The sequence below is a fragment of the Rhincodon typus genome, chromosome 11, assembly GCF_021869965.1.
Source record: "Rhincodon typus isolate 14 chromosome 11, sRhiTyp1.1, whole genome shotgun sequence".
Taxonomy (NCBI): domain Eukaryota; kingdom Metazoa; phylum Chordata; class Chondrichthyes; order Orectolobiformes; family Rhincodontidae; genus Rhincodon; species Rhincodon typus.
In genome coordinates, this window is record NC_063342.1 from 39,200,499 (window position 1) to 39,218,344 (window position 17,846).

A 17,846-nucleotide genomic window follows, 5' to 3' on the forward strand; every position below is an offset into this window, starting at 1 on the left:
ACACACACACACACACACACACACACACACACACACACACACACACAGTTGTTGTTGATCCACATGCTCTTTCTCAGCATGAAATTAATATTATGGAGCCTAAACATGTGAAGTTATCAACAACCTGCAGTGTCACTTTGTCAGTGCTGAAGGGTGGCTGTACGGCTACATCTTGGCTCATTTGTCTTCCTGATGCTAATAGTCAAACCAAACTCTTTACAGGCCTGACAGAATGTATCCATACATCATTGCATGTCTTCCTCAGTGTGAAATGGTAATGCATCGTCATCAGTACACAGCAACTCTCTGATGACGTGCACATCTTTGTCTTTGATTTCAGACTGAACAGTCTTGTATGGAAGTAAACACCCTCTGTAGATGATCTGATGGAATGTGACAACAACAGAGGAGTGCTGGTTTCTTGTGATTGATACGATCAGGCATTGAACCTAGAGATTTGCCCTTGGCAAAAAGTTAATAGTCTTATTAATATAACCAGCTCTGCCACGATAGAAAAGCTTTCTATTGTGTCTAGAACTTTCTTAGTGATAGTCTGGTCCTTTGAGTATGACTCTAAATGTGGTAATGTTCCCCCCGTATCTCTAGATATTTACTGATTACCTTCCCTACTTTCGGTATTAATGAAGCTGTATTTGTTGATGGACGTGTCTCATCCTCAACCTCAAGAAGTGATCTGTATCACAGTCTGTGCAGTGCTAACTGTATACAGATCTTGGTCAGAGTCACATTTGGTAATGATCAGATCCAACTGGTGTCAATGCCCTGATCTTGGAAGTCTCCAGGATTCTTTGTTCTCAAAGAAGGTGTTAGTTCCATAAATCTCATGGTAGTAGCTATGTTTGAGTAGTCCTTGTCCATTATTTATCCTTCCCAGGTCTGAAGCAGGAGGGCTATATCTCATGATCCATGCTCACTATTGTTGAAATCTGTCAGTAGATAAAGATATTCTGATTCTGTTGAAAGTGGCATCAAGCTCCTTCTAGATCTCATCTTTCAGTTCCATGATGGAGCATAATATTGGAGCATATATACTCATGAAGTTAACTGACCCTGTTTGAGTGGAGACTAGATTGCAGAGAACACATTCTGACCATTTGTAGGTAGTTCTATTGCAGAGGATGGTGAGTTCTTTACAGTGAAGTCAACACTGAGCACACACATTTCCCCTAAACTCGTCCCTGACAGACATGTAAATTTAATCCTTCAGTGATCCATTCCTGGTGAGTCTTTTCTTTAGTCAGCAAACTATCAATTTCCATGTTGATTGCAGCAGAATTGCGCTCAATATAATCAGCTACATATTGAATGTTGATCCACTGCACAGTGTTCTGATGTTTCAGCTGACCAGTTGAAGAACTGATACCTTCTTTCATTTTGTTTGTTTGTTTGTTTGGTGGAGTGGATTCTACCCATGTGTTTAGCAGGGAGTCTGTGCTCCAAGCACTCATTGAAGCAGATGGACTGTGGTGGGTCAACACTTTGCTGTTTGGGGTTAGCTCAGTTTGAGGTGGGTGTTATCAGAAATGATTGTCCCTTCCACCATTATTGCGCCCATTCTTTATGCCAGTCAAGTTGGGCACTTGTAACTGCGGTGTTCCATGTTCCGCTGATGACTTTTAACAAAAATGGAGTGCCCTTGTAGGGCACAAACCTCGGCTGCTCAAAGGGCACAACCTCTGATGTCTCTGGTTGAATTCAAAGGAATGCAAAAGATTCTGGTTGACATGAGTTTGGTTGCAGGTGTTGCTGGAATGATGACATATTTAGACATCAGTTTGCCTTTGATTCGCTACACGGTTTACTCCATTGGTTTTCAACTTTCCTGAAGACAGTGGGACCATTCACCCAGAGCTGGAAGTTTAGTTTATGAGTGCCAGGGCATGTCCATATGCAGTGGGCATGAGCACTACATTTCTGGCATGCTAGCTTCTGAGTTACTCTGAAGCTTTAGTGGGGCAGCGAGGGACATATTTTCCATGAGTCTCCACAAGGAGGCACAGCTGAGGATTTCCTAATGGAGAGTTTGTGGACTACTAGGAAGAGATTTACCCAATTGGCACTCTGTTAATCAGCAATGTGGGCTGAAAATGAGAAGCAAATTAGCACACTAAAGTGTAAAATATGCTAACTTCTCTTTACCTACATCCTAGGTGCTGTGTATCAATCTGCTATAAATTCCGCTAAAAGATGGAACAAAATTCTTAAAATAGTCTGAACAGATATTACTTACAATTCATTTGCCTCAAGCAAGGAAATTTGCTTGTGACATTTTTGACAAGCATACATTCCTCTCCATCTCACAGCGTGTACCAGCTAGTTCACATCAGGACAACCTACAGCAGATCTTCAACTCATTTTAATTTAAAGTTGCTCTGTGCACTTGGTAAAGACGTGGCTTCAGTGAATTGTGGTTTAAATGACATGTTTGAACAGAACCTTCATTGGCTGTTCAGTTACTTACATCTGTTCAGAATTGTTGGGAGCCAGCCAGTCTTTGATCTGTTTCTGGCTTTTCTTTTATGACTCCACAAGTTCTTCAACTCATGTTATTAGGAACTGCAAATAAGCTGTGCTTTTAAATTTAACATCGAAATTATTTTCCCTGTCAATTTTGCAATGCAGGTGGTCAAACATGTTTCAGGTGAAAAGTACCTCCTCTTTGATGTGGCTTGCTTCTTAATTCCAGTTTTAATTCAAGCAGCTTAATGCCCATGTGAACAAGAAAAAGTCAAACCCCTAGGTTCCAACAAAATGAATACCCCACTTCCTAATGCAGCATTCAAAGCCAAAACAATGTTATTAGTTTCACACATGCATCAGGAGAAGATAGACCATGGGAGGAGAATTAACAGGGGAGGTGATGGCCTAGTGGGTATGAAGCTGGACTGTTAATCCAGAGACCCAGATAATGTTCTGGGGACCTAGGTTCGAATCCTGCCATGGCAGATGGTAGAATTTGAATTCAATAAAATATCCAGAATTAAGGGTCTAATGATGACCATGAATCCATTGTCGATTGTCAGGAAAAACCCACCTGGTTCACTAATGTCCCTTAGGGAAGGAAACTGCCATCCTTACCTGGTCTGGCCTACATGTGACTCCAGCTTTCCTGCTCCTCAGATGCTGCTTGGCCTGCTGTGTTCATCCAGCTCTACATCTTGTTATCCCAGACTCACAGCAATGTGGTTGACTCTTAACTGCCCTCTGGGCAATAAATGCTGCCTGGCCAGTGATGCCCTCATCCCGTGAATGAATAAAAAAACTACATCTGCCCAGTAATGCAGTGCATTCCTGAACCCATTAATTACAAGTGACAAACTACCCTAGGCAGGAACTTTCCAAGACCTTCCTGTGGAGTGTCCATTTACATCATTGTATCAGTCAAAGATTTAGAAAGGGCATGAACGATAGATTGAATTTTAACACAAAGAAATGGGTGCCATGGGTCTGGGTCAACTTAAACTTTAAAAATCTAAGCCCTGACAGCAATCAGTCTTCAACCCACCCAAATTCATGTTAATTTGAAGCACTTTGACCATTTAAATATTTGAATAAGGCTGGCAGCCTCTTATTTAACCTAATCACGTTATCTCCTTAGGTTGCACGCTGCCCAACATGCCACAAATTTTTCCTGATTTAAACTCTCCGCCTGCACCCAATCCTGCTCACTTCAAGACACCACACATCCCAACACCCACCAGGCCAAGTGTCTGGCCTTTTGGACATTATTTGCATTTGTTTTGGACAGGCAAAATTGAAATCTCACCTGAAATAGGCTGGTTAAATTAAAAAGACTTTTGCTTCGCTGCAAAAAAATACTATCTACTGCACATCTTCTAGAAGTGACCTGTGGTTTTACAGATGTAGCGTTCATTTGTCATAGCTCAGCACTGCTTTTGCCTGCGAGACCTATTTCTTACAAAGCATGGAGACTCAGTTGGTTTCTGTTGTTTGGTCTATTTATTGTATTAGTTTGTCACATGTGTCTTATAATATTTATACCTTATAACGTGGATGGATATAATGTCTTTAGATTCAGGCAACAGTTAAGAAGAAATAGTCTGCTTCAGGAATCTAAAAGAAAACGTTTGTTTCCATGGAGCAGTCATCTTCCATTTTGGACAGTCATGAGATTAAAAGTACGGCAGGTAATGTTATAGGGCAACTACCTGAAGTCCCAGGGAAAAGTTTCTCTGTGAAGGAAATGCAGGAAGTTAAAGGCCCTTGAGATACAGTAATTGATTGAATATCTGGTTTAACATGATCAATATCCTCAGTGAATTGACTAAATAAAGCTGACTTCGCTAAGAATTATACTGGAAACCAATTTTAAATGATCAGTCGAGCTAACAGTGTGATTGATTTACACATGCTAGAAGCTATATATATTAACACACAGCACCTTATTCTATCTACACAAAAGGAAGTCATCCATACATTGCCAACATGTGTTGCATTCTCCGTTTCAATAACCTGGACCAATCAGAGTCTACCTGCCTGGTCTGAGGCTTATTTAGCTAACAATAGTCAACAGTCATTCTGTTGCTCCCCTATAATAATATGGTTGTTCTTCTCTCAGAATTTGTTTCTGAATCTTCCTAGTTTCTGCTTCCAGTGCAGTTTGAGATGCTTTTCCCAAAGTCAAATATTCTTTGAACTATATAAAAATATGACAAAGACCCATCAACAATTCCAACAATCACTGTGATTCTTATGAATGCTTATTTCAAAGTTCCACAATCACGGTTTTCCACTGATCCATAGAGATAATTAATTAAACTATCTATGGATTCCCCAAAATGCTGAACTTTTCTGTTAAATCTCGCTCTCAGATAAAAGTTATTGATAGAAGTTTAGAAGACTTTCTTCAAAAGTATGAAAGGGAAATCATGTTTGACAACCTACTGGAGATTTTTGACAATGTAACCTGTAGAATGAACAAAGGAGAACCAGTGGATGTGGCCTATTCAGATTTTCAGTGCTTTTGGTAAAGTCTATAGAGGGGATTATTGTACAAATTCAAAGCACATTCGATGGCATAGGTTAAGAATTAATAGACAGGGAACCAATGGTAAGAATAAATGTGTTTTTTTTTTCTCAGTGTGTAGGGTCGTGACTATTTGTCTACTGCAGTGATTGGTGCTTGGCTACCAACTATTCCCAGTAGATATCAATAATTTGTATCAGCCAATCAAATGCATTATTTCCAAGTTTGCTGATGGTATAAAACTAGGTGGAATGTGAGTGGTAAGGAGAAAGTAAAGAGATTACAAAACAATTTAGACAAGTTGAGTGAGTAGGCATATGCATGCCTGAATCAGTACAACATGGATAACTGCAAATTTTTCCACTTCTTAGAAAAAAAACAGAATGGGAAAGCATTATTTAAATGGTAGTAGATTGGGAAATGCTGATGTTTAAAGGAACCTGGGTTTTCTTCCAGCCACTAAAAGTAAGCATGCAGATGCAACACGTAGTTAGGAAGGCAAATGGTTTGTTGATTAACGTTGTAAGAGGTTTTGAGTACTACAGCAAAGATGTCTTACTGAAGCTCGACACTGCCTCGGTGACAGCACACTTGAGTATGGTGTGTAGTTTTGTCTTGTTCCCAAGAAAAGATATGCTTGCCATAGAGAGAGTATAGCAAATGCTCATCAGACTAATTCCTGGGATGCAACATATGTCATGCGAGGTATGATTTAGTTGTGTAGGTCTGTGTTCCATGGAGTTCCGAAGAATGAGAGGGGATGTCATTGAAATATATAAAGTTCTGATAGGCCCAGATAGATTGGATATAGGGATGATGATTCCAATGGTTGAGATATGTGGAATTCTCTACCACAGAAGGCTGTGGAGGCCATGTCACTTAACATATTTAAGAAAGAAATAAATAGATTTCTAGAGACTAAAGGCATCAAGGTGCATGGGGATAGAGTAGGAATATGGCATTGAGAGGGAAGATCAGTCATGATCATGTTGAATAGTGGAATGGATTCAATGGGCCATGTAGCCTACTCCTGCTTGTAATTTTTTTTATCTGTGCCTTCTTTTATAATTTGACAATTTATAATGTCATCGTCTGTAGGTCCTATTGAGTATAATAATGTATTTACATGTTCAGCTTGTGATTTACTTTTTAATATTGAAGGGATTGTATATCTTAAGAACTGTTTTCTAAAAAATTATATCTTTGCAGAGTATTTTATAGCCTGCCATTTCTTCTCAATGTGATAATTTAATCTCCTTATTTTACAACTGGATTGTGTGAAGTATTTAAATGCAGCTATATTTCTGGCTTTTAAGCTTCTAAATCTTGGTAAATCAAAGTTATTTTCATCTCTGTCTTTAGAAAACCTTTACTTGCATGAATAGCAACCTTTTTCTATTTTCCTTGCTTTTAGAGCTTTTAAAAGGTGGAATAAAGTAATGCTCATTTTTGTTTTATTTTAGGCTTTAAGTTGTGTACAATAACAACGCTACATTATTTTTTTAGAGATAAAAAGTACTGGAGACATTCAGCAGATCTGGCAGTATTTGTGGAGGGAAAGCAGAGCTAACGTTTCAAGTCCAGTGATCTTTCTTCAGAACTGATCGTGGCTTGGAAAAGGTTGGTTTATGTCATGTTCAGCACAACATTGTGGGTGAAAGGGCCTGTTCCTGTGCTGTGTTTTCCTATGTTCTATGTGCTAGAGAAAGGGTTGGGGGAGGCGGAGGAGTAAACAATAGATGGAGATGGAGCCTTGAGAAAGAGAACAGCAAGTAAAGGAATTGTCAGTGTGGGAGAATCAATAACTGCTAATGGGAACCATTAGTAGCTGTGGATGGATTGGTAGCAGCCCACGTGTGTGTGGGGATTGGGAGAAAGTCATAGATGAAGGTACTCAGGCCCTAAAATTATTGAACTCAATATTGAGTCCTGAAGACTGCAGGGTCCCTAGGCAGAAAATATGATGCTCTTCATCCAGCTTGCGCTGAGCTTTGCTGGAGTACTGCAGCAAGACTAAGACAGTAGTGCGTTGAAGTAGCAGGGAACAGGAAGCTCAGGGATATTGTTGCAGACAGAATGTAAATGTTCTGCAAAGCAGTAACCCAGTCTGCATTTTGTCTCCCCAGTGTAGAGGTGACCACATTGTGAGCAGCGAATACAGTAGACCAGATTGTGTGAAATGCAGGTAAAGCACTGCTTCACCTGAAAGGGGTATCTGAGGCCTTAGATAGTGAAGAGGGAGGTAATAAATGGGCAGGTGTCGCACCTCCTACAGTTGCATGGGAAGGTGCCATGGAGGTGAGAGGGGGTGATGGGAGTGGACCAAGGTGTCATGGAGGAAACGATTCCTGTGGAAAGCTAACAAGGGAGGGGAGGGCAATTTGTGTCTGGTGGTGGCATCAAGCTGGATGTGGTGGAAATAGTGGCAAATCATTTACAGGATGAGGGCATCGCTGGCTAGACAGCATTTATTGCCCATCCCTAATTACCAAGAGGGCAGTTAAGAGTCAACCACATTGCTGTGGGTCTGGAGTCACATGTAGGCCAGACCAGGTAAGGATGGCAGGTTCCTTCCCTAGAGGACATTAGTGAACCAGATGGGTTTTTCCGACAATCAACAATGGATTCATGGTCATCATTAGATTCTTAATTCCAGATATTTATTGAATTCAAATTCCACCATCTGCCATGGCGGGATTCGAACCTGGGTCCCAGAATGTTATCTAGGTCTCTGGATTAACAGTCCAGCAATAATACCACTAGGCCATCGCCTCCCCTATCAATAGAATGATATCAATGATGAATAGAATGTGGATGTTGATGGAATGGTAGGTGACGACAAGGGGTGCCCTGCTGTTGTGGGAGAAAAGTGAGGGGGTCAGGGCTGAAGTGTGGGAGATGGGTCAGACCTGGCTGAGGGGTCTGTCAACTACAATGGATCTCGGCTTCCTCGGCTGAGGAAGAAGGTGGGCATTTCAGAGGCTCCCTTGTAGAAAATGGCATCATCAGAACAGATGTGAGGGGAGGTGATGGCCAAGTGGTATTATCACTGGACTGTTAATTCAGAGACCGGGAAACATTCTGGGGATCTGGGTTTGAATCCCACACGGCAGGACATTTACGTTCCACAGCACACACAACATGGTGATCAGTGATGGGCACATTTGCTTGAACACCACAGAGTTAGACTGATGGAGAAAATGCAATGGGACCTTGGGAAAAATGTTCAGAAGACCGTGGGTTTACCTCTTTAAATACTTTACCATTTAAGACGCTATCAATATCCTAAAAGTTACCATTCACAAGATATTGAACTGGACCAGCCATGTAAATGCTTCAAGAACTTGTCAGTGGCTAGGAATTTTGCAAAGAACAATTCACCTTTTGTCTCTCTAGACCCTGTGCACCATCTGCATGGTACAGGTATGATGTACCACTTTCCACTTTCTTGGCTCAATGTCACCCCAACAATACCCAAGAGGCTGGACGGAACTCACTTGATTGGCACTCCATCCACTAACTTCACTGTCACTGGGTCAAACTCCTGAAACTTCCTTGTTAACTGCATTGTGCCTGCATCTACCCCACCCCATGGACTGCAGTGGAGTAAGAAGACAGCTCATCACCACCTTCTCCACTGCAATAGGGGATGGGCAATAAATGGGGCCTATGCAGCTGTACCCACATTCCATGAACAAATAACAAAAAGTGTGCCCATTGCCATTCCAAGCTGGTGGATGTTGTGCCTTTCTAGTGTCCTGCAGTGGCAAGATGGGTTACCTCACAAATGTATTGAAATTGGGTGTGCATGGTTTAGGTGGAAGCCTGACTCAAAATCCACCACTACTGCCTATGTTTCCAAGGGGTTGGATAGAAAATGGGAGCTCCATAATGTAAGTGTCTTTTCAGCAGTTCTGATGAGCTAGTGCAGGGATTGATAATGTTAATAATAAGCTGAGCTACTTTTAAGATCCAGTCAAAAATTTTCAGAACCTGAAGGTGGTTACTCAAATCCCAATAATAATGGGAACAAGATAACGAGACATTTCAACAAAATAAAACTTTTGAATTAAATGAAAATTTCCCACAGGTACAATGTTAATAAAAAATCTTTTGAAAAATGAAATAAACCATTTATTACCATCAAACTGAGTTTGATCAATCAAGATCAAGAACTGCATACCAATCTTCAAAAACCCACACGTGGTTTCAGAGCCACAGGATCCAGAACCTGGGTGAGAAGTAGTCAGGGTCTTCCAACTCCTGCTGGCCTCTCTCAACCAAACACAACTTCCCCCTTCCTCAACATAATTTCTGACCTTCTTCCCTTATGTCAATGATATCTGACCTACTGTTTGACTGCTGCTTTTCTGCCAAATTATCATGGAGTCAATATCATCAATATTTGCGTTTAGACTGGCTGAGCCTATCTGGGATTTAGAACTAGAAATAAAAACATCTCTAGCCAGACCCTAAAGACTGGGGATGAATTTCCGTTTTGTTTAGATTGACTCTTGACTAAAAGATGCATATTTTTGTTGTTTGTTTTTCTTACAGGTGAATATCTGTAATTTGTGTGTGTACTCAAGCCCTGGTGTTTGTTGCTCCTGGCCACAGTAACATGCTTTAGCCAAAAACAAACTTGTCAACAAAACGTCTTTCATCAAATGGGTTCACATCAAGGGGGAGCAGTCTGTACAGACTGATGGAAAGATTGAAGAAAGGTTTTGCTCTGCCACTTGTTTAACCTTTTACCTGCCAATTCTGGCCTTGTAGCTATGAGTGGTACTAAATTCCAAATATTTGACTATAATGCGGTCATTGACTTGCTCGCCAAGTTGGTAAGTTTGTTTGCAAAAGTTTCATCACCATGCTAGGTAACATCGTCAGTGCACATCTGGTGAAGCTTCACTGGAGGCACACTGATGACGTTACCTAGCACGGTGACAAAATGTTTGCAAACAAACTTACCAGCTCGGCGAGCAAGTTAACAACTCAATCTACAAATCTTCTCAAAAACCTTGAAATTGACAATAATGGACAAATAGATGAAAAGGCTGGGGAAAGACAAACCAGTCTACTAGCCTGTGCCATCCAGATATGGTGCAAACTACTTATAATAACAATGTCTCTGCCTCACTTCATTTCAGTCACACAATGTCCTGACGGCAACAAACAAAAAAGAAGAAAACATTTCGGCCAATGTGGGAAGATTAGGGACTCCATTGGGATATACAGCACAGCTCTCCTTGTGAGTTGCCAGCATAAACATAGTTGCAGAGGCTTATTATTTTGGACATATGTATTTGAATGGAAACTTATTTAATTCCCATCACTTCCATTAGACATCTTGGATTGGTAATAATAATAATCAAATCCAAAACTAATGGTAAAACAAAAAGATGTATGAGAAATGGCAGTGCTAAGACAAAAGATATAACTATTGCAGAAAATAGGGAGACATGGGATTGAAGGTGATTTAGCGGTTTGGATCAGAAATTGGCTAGCTGTAAGAAGACAGAGGGTGGTGGTTGATAGGAAATGTTCATCCTGGCGTTTAGTTACTAGTGGTGTACCTCAAGGATCTATTTTGGGGTCACTGCTGTTTGTCATTTTTATAAATGACCTGGATGAGGGCGTAGAAGGATGGGTTAGTAAATTTGCGGATGACACCAGAGTCGGTGGAGTTGTGGATAGTGCGGAAGGATGTTGCAGGTTACAGAGAGACATAGATAAGCTGCAGAGCTGGGCTGAGAGGTGGCAAATGGAGTTTAATGCGGAAAAGTGTGAGGTGATTCACTTTGGAAGGAGTAACAGGAATACAGAGTACTGGGCTAATGGTAAGATTTTTCGTAGTGTGGATGAGCAGAGAGATCTCGGTGTCCATGTGCATAGATCACTGAAAGTTGCCACCCAGGTTGATAGCGTTGTTAAGAAGGCGTACGGTGTGTTAGGTTTTATTGGTAGAGGGATTGAGTTTCGGAGCCATGAGGTCATGTTGCAACTGTACAAAACTCTGGTGCGGCCGCACTTGGAGTATTGCGTACAGTTCTGGTCACCGCATTATAGGAAGGATATGGAAGCATTGGAAAGGGTGCAGAGGAGATTTACCAGGATGTTGCCTGGTATGGAGGGAAGGTCTTATGAGGAAAGGCTGAGGGACTTGAAGCTGTTTTCGTTAGAGAGAAGAAGGTTAAGAGGTGACTTAATAGAGACATACAAGATCATCAGAGGATTAGATAGGGTAGACAGTGGGAGCCTTTTTCCTCAGATGGTGATGGCTAGCATGAGGGGACATAGCTTTAAATTGAGGGGTGATAGATATAGGACAGATGTCAGAGGTAGGTTCTTTACTCAGAGAGTAGTAAGGGCGTGGAATGCCCTGCCTGCAAAAGTAGTAGACTCGCCAATTTTAAGGGCATTTAAATGGTCATTGGATAAACATATGGATGATAATGGAATAGTTTAGGTTAGATGGGCTTCAGATTGGTTTCACAGGTCGGCATAACATCAAGGGCCGAAGGGCCTGTTCTGCGCTGTAATGTTCTATGTTCTATGTTCTATAGATCTACAAGTGCTGAAAGCTCCAGAGGCAATGCCCTGGTTTGTAAAGGCATAATTAACATTGCCTGTTGATAAAATCAAAGAGGATACTTAAATTTAGCAGTTAGTTACTGCTTTTTAATTCACTATCTGATAACAAAATGATTTGAAGTCTCTTGGCATCATTGATTTATTAATTATTCCCATTCCCACTAAACTGCTGAGCACAAAACTTCCCCTCCTGGTGCCCATACTAGTTGATACTGTAATTGTTCTGTCTGTTCAGACGAGACTGCAGAACTGCTGGGAAAAACCCAGAAATGGGTGTGGCTGGTCCTCAATTGATAGTCACCCCCCTGGTTGATGTGGAGGAGGCTTCATAGAATGACAGCATGGCAGGTCGCATGGCCATTGACAATGGAGAGATGGGGATTTCTCAGATAACTGGCGACAAAATTACAAATCATATTGCCACTTGTCACATTGTAAACTGCTTTTCTTTGATTTGAGACTGTTGGCTACTCACTGTTTCATGATTCTGCCATGGGTCTTTTTGCCAGTGCACATGCTGAATCTCCGATCACATATCTTTAGGTACATGGGGCAGGATATCTCATGAGTTAGTGTGACCCAGAATAGAGTATTTGCTTTCTTTTCGTACTTTCCCTGTCATTGCTCTACTAACCATAAGACCATAATTAGGCTGTTTGTCTCATCGATTCTGCTCTGCCATTCAAACATGGCTGATGTGTTTCTCAACCTTATTCTCCTGCCTTCTCCCTGTAACCCTTTGATCCCTTTACCTGTCAAGAACCTATCTATCTCTGTCTTAAATACACTCAATGATTTGGCCTCCACAGCCCTCGGAGGAAATGAAGTCCACAGAAACACCACCCTCTGGCTGAAGAAGTTCCTCCTCTTTGCAGTTCTGAAGGGTCATCTTTCACTCTGAGGCTGTGCCCTCATGTCTCGTGAAGATATTGTGATTCAGTCATTAACGTCAATGATACTGTTCTTCAAGGAGAACTTCAGAGTGTCTTCAAAGCATTGTCTTTATCTTCCCTTGGAACATAGGCCGCTTGACTGTTGACAAAACAGGTCATCAAGGAAGACAGCCTTTTAACAGCCCTATCAGATCAGCCCCAGTATTAATAAATGTGGAACAGGCTTGAGTGGCCTACTGCTGTTCCTATTTCTTATGATTTTGTGCAAAAATGTTATTAAGTACTGCTGAGGCTCCAGTTAGAATATTGCATCCAATTTCAATTGCAACACTTTTGGAAGGATGCCACCGCCTTAGTGAGAGTTCAGAAGAGATATAATGCAAGTATCAGGGATAAAAGATTTCAATGACCTGGATAGAGTAGAGAAATGGGATTATTCTCCTTAGAGCAGGGAACATTCTAGAGAGATTTGATAGACATGACCTGAAGAGTTTTAATACAATACCAGCAGCATACCAGAACTTAAGGAGAGTGAGGGGGCAGAGGTGAGTGTAGTGGCCATCACTCAGGAGAAGGTGCTGGGTAAGCAGAAAGGTCTGAAGGTGGATAAATCACCTGGTGTAAAATCGTGAGGGGCATGGATAGGGTGAATAGCCAAGGTCTTTTTCCCCAGGGTAGGGGAGTCCAAAACTAGAGAGCATAGGTTTAAGGTGAGAGATGAAAGACTTAAAGAGGACCTAAGGGGCAACTTTTTCATGCAGAGGGTAGTGCGTGTCTGGAATGAGCTGCCAGACGAAGTGGTGGAGGCTGGTAAAATTACAGCATTTAAAAGGCATCTAGATGGGTACATGAATAGGAAGGGTTTAGAGGGATATGGGCCAAATGCTGGCAAATGGGATTAGGTTAATTTAGGATATCTGGTCGGCACGGACAAGTTAGACCGAAGGGTCTGTTTCCATGCTGTACATCTCTATGACTACGACTATGACTATGACAGTAAATAAGGAGAAATTATTTCCAGTGGTAGTTAAATTGGTGACCAAAGGGCACAGATTTAAAGTAATTGACAAAAGGAATAGAGTGACACAGAGGGGAAAAGAAGAGGTTATTCAGGGTGTCGCTATGATCTGGGATTTCTGAAAAGCAGATTCAACTGTAGTTTTCAAACTGGAACTGCAGGAAAACTTGCTGGGCTGAGGAGTAAAAGCCAGTCTATAAATGGGAGTAATTTGATTGCTTTTTCAAAAGGCCCACACTGTCAGATGGACCTAATGGCCTCATTCTGTTCTGGATCATTCCACGAGTCAATGAAGGACAAATAAATGAAATTGAGGTGCTTATCAATCATGAGATCTGATTGATAGACTAAGTCAAATCAGCTGAATAGCTTTCTCGTACTTTTATGTTTCTTATACTTTCAGCTGGTATGTACATCTGGTCTGTATAAAACTTCCTCAAATGTTATAGAAACATTAAAAGTAAGGCATTAAAAATATTGAAGTGGAACAACTGGAAAATATTTTAAAATTTAAGTTGTTACATTTTTTATTCTCTTTACGTTTCATTTGTGACCTTCTGTTTCGGTGCCAATAATAAATGTTTTGATGAATAGAATATCGACCTGAAACCTGAACTCTTTTTCCTACAGATATTCCTACAGGGTCTTTCCATCATTTTCTGCTTTCATTTCAGTGTATATCAACTAGTAACACTTGCCTGGATTTTCTAGCCATCTCCCTCTGAATTTAGGTGGTCTAGAATGGGAAATGGAATGGGAACTTTTTGTCTTAAGTCCTCCTGCTAATTTTCATGAGGCAGTCTGGTTAAAGTTATAAACACTCATCTACCAAGAAAAAAATAAGCACAAATTGCAGCCAAGGAAGCTAAAGTAGTTTTCAGGGAAACATTAGTTTTAGCTTTTAGCTACAGATGACTGTTAGAAAATAAAATCATAGACTCATACAACATGGAAAAAGACCCTTTGGTCCAACCAGTCCATGCCAACAATAATCCCAAACTAAACTAGTCCCACCTGCCGGTGTTTGGCCCATATCCCTTCAAACATTTCTTATTCATGTACTTATCCAAATGTCTTTTAAATGTTGTAACTGTACCCGCACTCACCACTTCCTCTGGAAGTTCATTCCACACATGAACTACTTGCTGTATAAAAAAAGTTGCCTTTCACGTCTTTTTTAAATCTTTCTCCTCTCACCTTAAAGTTATGCCCCCTAGTCTTGAAATCCCTCACCCTAGGGAAAAGACATCTGCCATTTTATACCCCTCAAGATTTTATAAATCTCTATAAGGATACCTCCCAACCTCCTACACTCCTGTGGAAAACAGTTCCAGCCTATCCAACTTCTCCTTGTAACTCAAACTCTCCATTCCTGGCAACATCATGGTAAATCTTTTCTGAACCCTCTCCAGAATATTTTGTTGCAAGTAGCATTTTTAAATTCATTCTCGGATGTGAGCAGTTCTGGTTGAGGCTGGTATTTATTGCCTATCCTCCATTGCCTTGAGAAACTTGTAAGCTCAGTCCAGAGATCATTTATGAATCAGCCATGTTTGTATAGGACTGGAATCAGATATAGCAGGTCAAGTATGAGTCACAGGTTTGTTTCCCTGACGGACAGCACTTAGTTGAAGATTAGTGTTGTATGATGAACCCTCCATAAACTACTTGGGCTATTAGTTCCCAAAGGTAGTTTTGCTGCCACCCTATGGGGCCCGCTTGGTCTAGTTTGGTAAAGGAAAACCTCTTTTTGGAAAACAAGTAGAGGTGTTTTTTTCTTAAACAAGATGTAGTTTTATTGTGGATAACAAACAGACACGAGATACATTGGTATGATAGCAATTGTTGCAAAAAATATGAGGGAGACCTAGGTGATAGGTCTGCATCCTTCGAGATCTAGAGCTGCTCTCCTGCTCAAGCTCAAACAATATTGGACAGTATTTCGTGTACTCCTGAGCATTGACCTTTTCAGAGCCTAACACCTTATACAACAATTAGAACATTATTTCAAATGTAATTAAATATTTGAGAAGAACAAATATAAGATCATATATGATAATGAATGGGAAAATGGAATTAGAATAAATTGCACAAAGCCTGCACAGCAGAGAAAAGATGGACCAAATGAACAACTTCTAGGCTGCAATTTTTATGAATCTATAAGTCTGGTCATTTATCATTTAAGGTTGTGTTGGACCATTCAAAGCAGCTACTGCTTTTTAAAGACAATGACTTATTTTGTGATATACAAACAAGGCACAGCATAAATCAGTTAAAAGAATGGCTCTTATACAGCAACCAAACTTTAACCTAAGGATGGAATAATAAGCACCCACTTCAGTCACCTCATGTTGACTCTGGTATTTCCATAGATGCATTAGATATAGTGAGAAATACAGTTCTTATGGTACAGAGATAGGAGAAACAATTATGGTCTCCTAATTAAAAGGACATGAGCAAAGACATCTATCTTTGCCTGCACACATTTGTGCTTCAATCCAATTGAAGAAGCAATATGTTTCAGACTGTTACAGTTGAATTTCAAAGCATCTTAAGTTTGTTGTATTTTCCCTTGAAATATTTAGTCATCAAATAATAAAAATTGTGAAAATAGAATCTAATGAGAAAAATCCTTGGGACCAATTTTCACCAAATTCTTTAGGCGGTAATGATATAAAGAGGTGGTTAAGATTGAGTCTTAAGTTCAGTTTAGCCATGTGTAATGCAAGATGCCATAGGTATAGAGAAATGAAGCCTGTGTGTGTATTGCATAGAGGCTTGTTCATTCTCACTGAAAATACCAGGTAACACACATTATATGGTAGTACAACTTTTCAGTGGGTATAGCCATATAACTTAATACCTTTGCCAAAAAGCGACCAGTTGTTGGAGAGCAAATAGGAGCAGAGGACCAGAAGTAGACCATTCAGTCCATTGGGCCTGCTCCACCAATTAAAACCATCATGGTTGATTGAACACTTCATTGTCTTTTACCCAAACTATCCCTATACCCATTATGCCAATGGTCATCAGAAATCTGTAAATCTCTCCTTTAAATGTAATCAAAGACTGAGTCCCCACAGTCCTCTGACATAGAGAATACCAAAGATTCACAACACTTTGAGTAAACGAAAGTTTCTCCTCATCTCAGTCCTAAATGGCATCCTCTTATTTTTAAATTGCACCCTATGATTCTACCATGTCTATCCCTTTACGTATTTTGTAGATTTCAATGCGATGAGATCACCTTTAATTCTTCGAAACTCTGGAGAATACAGGCCTAGTTTTTCCAAACTCTCTGCATTGGACTGTCTCATCATCTTGGGAACAAGTCTGGCGAATCTTCGTTGTACCCCATTTATGGCAATAATATCTGTCCTGATTTGATTTGATTTGATTGATTATTGTCACATGTACCTAAGTATAGTGAAAAGTTTTGTTTTGCATGCAGTACAGGCAGACCATAACATACAAGGATCATAGGGTGATTGAACAGAGCGATGAATGCAAAGAGGTAACGAGACAAAAGCTATACACAGTAATCTAGGTGTGGTCTTACCAAGCTTCTCTACAATTGAAACAATACTTAACCTTTCCTGGACTCAAATTCTTCCTAATAGCTCGCTGCACCTGCACGTTAGCCTTCGGTGACTTATTGCCAAGGACATCTGAGTCCTGTGTACGTCTACACTTTTCAACCTCTTACCATTTAAGAAATTCTCTGTACATCTGTTCCTCCTAGCAAAGTGAATAATCTTACAGTTTTCCACATTACATTCCATCTGACATGTTCTTGCCCAATCATTAAGTCTGTCCAAATCTTCCTGAAGCTGCTTTACACCTTCTTGAATTAGCATTGAGTACGAGTACTCATTGAATATGTACATATTCCCACTTGGTTTTGTGTGGTCTGCAAATTTGGAAATGATACGTTTGGTTTCCCCCTCCAAATCATTGATAAATATTGTGAATGGATGAGGCCCAAGTACTGATCCCACTAGTCTCTGCCTGCCAACATGAGAATGAACCATTTATTACTATTGTCTGCTTTCTGCCTGTTAGTCAATCCTTAATCCATGCTGATACACCACCTCCTATCCCATATACTATAATTTTCTAATCAGTTTCCTGCAGGAGACCTTATCAAAAGCCTTCTGAAAATCCAAGTATACTATTTCCGTCAGCTCCCCTTATCAATTTAGTTAGTAACATCATAAAAAACTCCAGAAAGTTTGTCAATCATGATTTCCTATTTGCAAATCTGTGCTGACTATGTCCCAATCAGATTATTATTATCCAAGTGTCTATTTATCACATCACATATAATAGATTC

At 40.4% G+C, this 17,846-nt stretch overlaps 1 long non-coding RNA gene across 1 annotated transcript in view; it reads left to right on the forward strand.

Annotated features, from left to right (window-relative positions):
• The window catches only part of LOC125484357, a 27,792-nt gene extending 13,849 nt beyond the window's left edge, over positions 1–13,943 (forward strand). Inside the window, exons 2-3 of the long non-coding RNA XR_007263163.1 lie at positions 6,515–6,628; positions 12,412–13,943. This is a non-coding gene — a long non-coding RNA (uncharacterized LOC125484357). The remainder of the gene's footprint in view (positions 1–6,514; positions 6,629–12,411) is intronic.
• Positions 13,944–17,846: the final 3,903 nt, after the last annotated feature.